Genomic DNA, 6,917 nt, shown 5'->3' on the forward strand with positions numbered 1-6,917 from the left:
CAGTAACCAGCGACGCTTAGAATATTTTTGAAGCAGTACAAATCAGTAACCAGCGACACTTAGAATATTTTTGGAGCAGTACAAATCAGTAACCACTGGCACTTAGAATATTTTTGACGCAGTACAAATCAGTAACCAGCGACACTTAGAATATTTTTGAAGCAGTACAAATCAGTAACCAGCGACACTTAGAATATTTTTGGAGCAGTACAAATCAGTAACCACTGACACTTAGAATATTTTTGAAGCAGTACAAATCAGTAACCACGACACTTAGAATATTTTTGAAGCAGTACAAATCAGTAACCACTGACACTTAGAATATTTTTGAAGCAGTACAAATCAGTAACCAGCGACACTTAGAATATTTTTGAGCAGTACAAATCAGTAACCACTGACACTTAGAATATTTTTGAAGCAGTACAAATCAGTAACCGCTGACACTTAGAATATTTTTGAAGCAGTACAAATCAGTAACCAGCGACACTTAGAATATTTTTGAAGCAGTACAAATCAGTAACCAGCGACACTTAGAATATTTTTGGAGCATTACAAATCAGTAACCGCGACACTTAGAATATTTTTGGAGCAGTACAAATCAGTAACCAGCGACACTTAGAATATTTTTGAAGCAGTACAAATCAGTAACCAAGTGCATTTTTGAATTGGTTACTGATTTCTCCGTTGAAGTTGGGGCTGCGGTTGGCTTCAGTTAGTGGTGGGGGCTTAATTTTCGCCGAGGGGAGCGTGTCCCGGTCGTGTCTCCGAGGAAGTGGTACCTATTGAAGGGGGTGTTTCTGAATTTGGGCCCTTTTTGAGTGGCATTGCCGGATGGGTTTTGTGTTGAAGGCTTCCAAATCGGGTAGCTCAGCCGGATTTGACCCGGCGGTTCTACCGACTGTCACGCCTTCGAGGGGGGACTGTTGTCTAAGTTCAGGCCGAATTTGGTGAATTTCCTAAGTCGGGAAGTGGTCCCAACGGGTTTGGGAGTGAACCTAACTGCTCATACCAACTTTGAGGCTTTGGGGCCGGGTAGCACAGTCGGATTTGACCCGGCGGTTCTGCCGAATGCCTGGCCTTCGAGGGGGGCCTGCCCTCTGAGTTCAGGCCGAATTTGGTGAATTTCCTATGTCGGAAAGTGGTCCAAACGGGGATGGGAGTGAACCTGACAGCTCATACCGACTTTGGGGCTTCCAAGCCGGGTAGCTCAGCCGGATTTGATCCGGCGGTTCCGCCGACTGTCACGCCTTCGAGGGGGGACTGTTGTCTAAGTTCAGGCCGAATTTGGTGAATTTCCTAAGTCGGGACGTGGTCCAAACGGGGTTGGGAGTGAACCTAACTGCTCATACCGACTTTGAGGCTTCGGGGCCGGGTAGCACAGTCGTATTTGTCCCGGCGGTTCTGCCGAATGCCTGGCCTTCGAGGGGGGCCTGCCCTCTGAGTTCAGGCCGAATTTGGTGAATTTCCTAAGTCGGGAAGTGGTCCAAATGGTGATGGGGTTGAATCTGACAGCTCATACCGACCTTGAGGCTTCCAAGCCGGCTGGCCCGGCCGGATTTGACCCGGCGGTTAGAAAATTTTTCAGTCAGTACAAATCAGTAACCAGCGACACTTAGAATATTTTTCAGTCAGTACAAATCAGTAACCAGCGACACAGAGAATATTTGTCAGTCAGTACAAATCAGTAACCAGCGACACTTAGAATATTTTTGAAGCAGTACAAATCAGTAACCAGCGACACTTAGAATATTTTTCAGTCAGTACAAATCAGTAACCAGCGACACTTAGAATATTTTTGAGTCAGTACAAATCAGTAACCAGTGACACTTAGAATATTTTCGAAGCAGTACATATCAGTAACCGGCGACACTTAGAATATTTTTGAAGCAGTCGCCTTCGAGGGGGGACTGCCCTCTGAGTTCATGCCGAATTTGGTGAATTTTCTATGTCGGGAAGTGGTCCAAATGGTGATGGGGTTGAATCTGACAGCTCATACCGACCTTGAGGCTTCCAAGCCGGCTGGCCCGGCCGGATTTGACCCGGCGGTTAGAAAATTTTTCAGTCAGTACAAATCAGTAACCAGCGACACTTAGAATATTTTTCAGTCAGTACAAATCAGTAACCAGCGACACTTAGAATATTTTTGGAGCAGTACAAATCAGTAACCAGCGACACTTAGAATATTTTTGAAGCAGTACAAATCAGTAACCGCTGACACTTAGAATATTTTTGAAGCAGTACAAATCAGTAACCAGCGACACTTAGAATATTTTTGAAGCAGTACAAATCAGTAACCACTGACACTTAGAATATTTTTGAAGCAGTACAAATCAGTAACCGCTGACACTTAGAATATTTTTGAAGCAGTACAAATCAGTAACCAGCGACACTTAGAATATTTTTGGAGCAGTACAAATCAGTAACCACTGACACTTAGAATATTTTTGAAGCAGTACAAATCAGTAACCGGCGACACTTAGAATATTTTTGAAGCAGTACAAATCAGTAACCACTGACACTTAGAATATTTTTGGAGCAGTACAAATCAGTAACCACTGACACTTAGAATATTTTTGAAGCAGTACAAATCAGTAACCAGCGACACTTAGAATATTTTTGAAGCAGTACAAATCAGTAACCAGCGACACTTAGAATATTTTTCAGACAGTACAAAACAGTAACCAGCGCCACATAGAATATTTGTCAGTCAGTACAAATCAGTAACCAGCGACACTTAGAATTTTTTCAGTCAGTACAAATCAGTAACCAGCGACACTTAGAATATTTTTGGAGCAGTACAAATCAGTAACCAGCGACACTTAGAATATTTTTCAGTCAGTACAAATCAGTAACCAGCGACACTTAGAATATTTTTGAAGCAGTACAAATCAGTAACCGGCGACACTTAGAATATTTTTGAAGCAGTACAAGGGGGCCTGCCCTCTGAGTTCATGCCGAATTTGGTGAATTTCCTATGTCGGGAAGTGGTCCAAATGGTGATGGGTTTGAATCTGACAGCTCATACCGACCTTGAGGCTTCCAAGCCGGCTGGCCCGTCCGGATTTGACCCGGCGGTTAGAAAATTTTTGAGTCAGTACAAATCAGTAACCAGCGACACTTAGAATATTTTTCAGTCAGTACAAATCAGTAACCAGCGACACTTAGAATATTTTTGACGCAGTACAAATCAGTAACCACTGACACTTAGAATATTTTTGAAGCAGTACAAATCAGTAACCAGCGACACTTAGAATATTTTTGAAGCAGTACAAATCAGTAACCGCTGACACTTAGAATATTTTTGGAGCAGTACAAATCAGTAACCACTGACACTTAGAATATTTTTGAGTCAGTACAAATCAGTAACCAGCGACACTTAGAATATTTTTGGAGCAGTACAAATCAGTAACCAGCGACACTTAGAATATTTTTGAGTCAGTACAAATCAGTAACCAGTGACACTTAGAATATTTTTGGAGCAGTACAAATCAGTAACCACTGACACTTAGAATATTTTTGAAGCAGTACAAATCAGTAACCAGCGACACTTAGAATATTTTTGAAGCAGTACAAATCAGTAACCGCTGACACTTAGAATATTTTTGAAGCAGTACAAATCAGTAACCACTGACACTTAGAATATTTTTGAAGCTGTACAAATCAGTAACCAGCGACACTTAGAATATTTTTGAAGCAGTACAAATCAGTAACCAGCGACACTTAGAATATTTTTGGAGCAGTACAAATCAGTAACCACTGGCACTTAGAATATTTTTGACGCAGTACAAATCAGTAACCAGCGACACTTAGAATATTTTTGAAGCAGTACAAATCAGTAACCAGCGACACTTAGAATATTTTTGGCGCAGTACAAATCAGTAACCACTGACACTTAGAATATTTTTTGAAGCAGTACAAATCAGTAACCAGCGACACTTAGAATATTTTTGAAGCAGTACAAATCAGTAACCACTGACACTTAGAATATTTTTGAAGCAGTACAAATCAGTAACCAGCGACACTTAGAATATTTTTGAAGCAGTACAAATCAGTAACCACTGACACTTAGAATATTTTTGAAGCAGTACAAATCAGTAACCGCTGACACTTAGAATATTTTTGAAGCAGTACAAATCAGTAACCAGCGACACTTAGAATATTTTTGAAGCAGTACAAATCAGTAACCACTGACACTTAGAATATTTTTGGAGCATTACAAATCAGTAACCAGCGACACTTAGAATATTTTTGGAGCAGTACAAATCAGTAACCAGCGACACTTAGAATATTTTTGAAGCAGTACAAATCAGTAACCAAGTGCATTTTTGAATTGGTTACTGATTTCTCCGTTGAAGTTGGGGCTGCGGTTGGCTTCAGTTAGTGGTGGGGGCTTAATTTTCGCCGAGGGGAGCGTGTCCCGGTCGTGTCTCCGAGGAAGTGGTACCTATTGAAGGGGTGTTTCTGAATTTGGGCCCTTTATGAGTGGCATTGCCGGATGGGTTTTGTGTTGAAGGCTTCCAAATCGGGTAGCTCAGCCGGATTTGACCCGGCGGTTCTACCGACTGTCACGCCTTCGAGGGGGGACTGTTGTCTAAGTTCAGGCCGAATTTGGTGAATTTCCTAAGTCGGGAAGTGGTCCCAACGGGTTTGGGAGTGAACCTAACTGCTCATACCAACTTTGAGGCTTTGGGGCCGGGTAGCACAGTCGGATTTGACCCGGCGGTTCTGCCGAATGCCTGGCCTTCGAGGGGGGCCTGCCCTCTGAGTTCAGGCCGAATTTGGTGAATTTCCTATGTCGGGAAGTGGTCCAAACGGGGATGGGAGTGAACCTGACAGCTCATACCGACTTTGGGGCTTCCAAGCCGGGTAGCTCAGCCGGATTTGATCCGGCGGTTCCGCCGACTGTCACGCCTTCGAGGGGGGACTGTTGTCTAAGTTCAGGCCGAATTTGGTGAATTTCCTAAGTCGGGACGTGGTCCAAACGGGGTTGGGAGTGAACCTAACTGCTCATACCGACTTTGAGGCTTCGGGGCCGGGTAGCACAGTCGTATTTGTCCCGGGGGTTCTGCCGAATGCCTGGCCTTCGAGGGGGGCCTGCCCTCTGAGTTCAGGCCGAATTTGGTGAATTTCCTAAGTCGGGAAGTGGTCCAAATGGTGATGGGGTTGAATCTGACAGCTCATACCGACCTTGAGGCTTCCAAGCCGGCTGGCCCGGCCGGATTTGACCCGGCGGTTAGAAAATTTTTCAGTCAGTACAAATCAGTAACCAGCGACACTTAGAATATTTTTCAGTCAGTACAAATCAGTAACCAGCGACACAGAGAATATTTGTCAGTCAGTACAAATCAGTAACCAGCGACACTTAGAATATTTTTGAAGCAGTACAAATCAGTAACCAGCGACACTTAGAATATTTTTCAGTCAGTACAAATCAGTAACCAGCGACACTTAGAATATTTTTGAGTCAGTACAAATCAGTAACCAGTGACACTTAGAATATTTTCGAAGCAGTACATATCAGTAACCGGCGACACTTAGAATATTTTTGAAGCAGTCGCCTTCGAGGGGGGACTGCCCTCTGAGTTCATGCCGAATTTGGTGAATTTTCTATGTCGGGAAGTGGTCCAAATGGTGATGGGGTTGAATCTGACAGCTCATACCGACCTTGAGGCTTCCTAGCCGGCTGGCCCGGCCGGATTTGACCCGGCGGTTAGAAAATTTTTCAGTCAGTACAAATCAGTAACCAGCGACACTTAGAATATTTTTCAGTCAGTACAAATCAGTAACCAGCGACACTTAGAATATTTTTGGAGCAGTACAAATCAGTAACCAGCGACACTTAGAATATTTTTGAAGCAGTACAAATCAGTAACCGCTGACACTTAGAATATTTTTGAAGCAGTACAAATCAGTAACCAGCGACACTTAGAATATTTTTGAAGCAGTACAAATCAGTAACCACTGACACTTAGAATATTTTTGAAGCAGTACAAATCAGTAACCGCTGACACTTAGAATATTTTTGAAGCAGTACAAATCAGTAACCAGCGACACTTAGAATATTTTTGGAGCAGTACAAATCAGTAACCACTGACACTTAGAATATTTTTGAAGCAGTACAAATCAGTAACCGGCGACACTTAGAATATTTTTGAAGCAGTACAAATCAGTAACCACTGACACTTAGAATATTTTTGGAGCAGTACAAATCAGTAACCACTGACACTTAGAATATTTTTGAAGCAGTACAAATCAGTAACCAGCGACACTTAGAATATTTTTGAAGCAGTACAAATCAGTAACCAGCGACACTTAGAATATTTTTCAGACAGTACAAAACAGTAACCAGCGACACATAGAATATTTGTCAGTCAGTACAAATCAGTAACCAGCGACACTTAGAATATTTTTCAGTCAGTACAAATCAGTAACCAGCGACACTTAGAATATTTTTGGAGCAGTACAAATCAGTAACCAGCGACACTTAGAATATTTTTCAGTCAGTACAAATCAGTAACCAGCGACACTTAGAATATTTTTGAAGCAGTACAAATCAGTAACCGGCGACACTTAGAATATTTTTGAAGCAGTCGCCTTCGAGGGGGGACTGCCCTCTGAGTTCATGCCGAATTTGGTGAATTTCCTATGTCGGGAAGTGGTCCAAATGGTGATGGGGTTGAATCTGACAGCTCATACCGACCTTGAGGCTTCCAAGCCGGCTGGCCCGTCCGGATTTGACCCGGCGGTTAGAAAATTTTTGAGTCAGTACAAATCAGTAACCAGCGACACTTAGAATATTTTTCAGTCAGTACAAATCAGTAACCAGCGACACTTAGAATATTTTTGACGCAGTACAAATCAGTAACCACTGACACTTAGAATATTTTTGAAGCAGTACAAATCAGTAACCAGCGACA

The sequence above is a fragment of the Hemiscyllium ocellatum genome, assembly GCF_020745735.1.
Source record: "Hemiscyllium ocellatum isolate sHemOce1 chromosome 15 unlocalized genomic scaffold, sHemOce1.pat.X.cur. SUPER_15_unloc_17, whole genome shotgun sequence".
NCBI lineage: Eukaryota > Metazoa > Chordata > Chondrichthyes > Orectolobiformes > Hemiscylliidae > Hemiscyllium > Hemiscyllium ocellatum.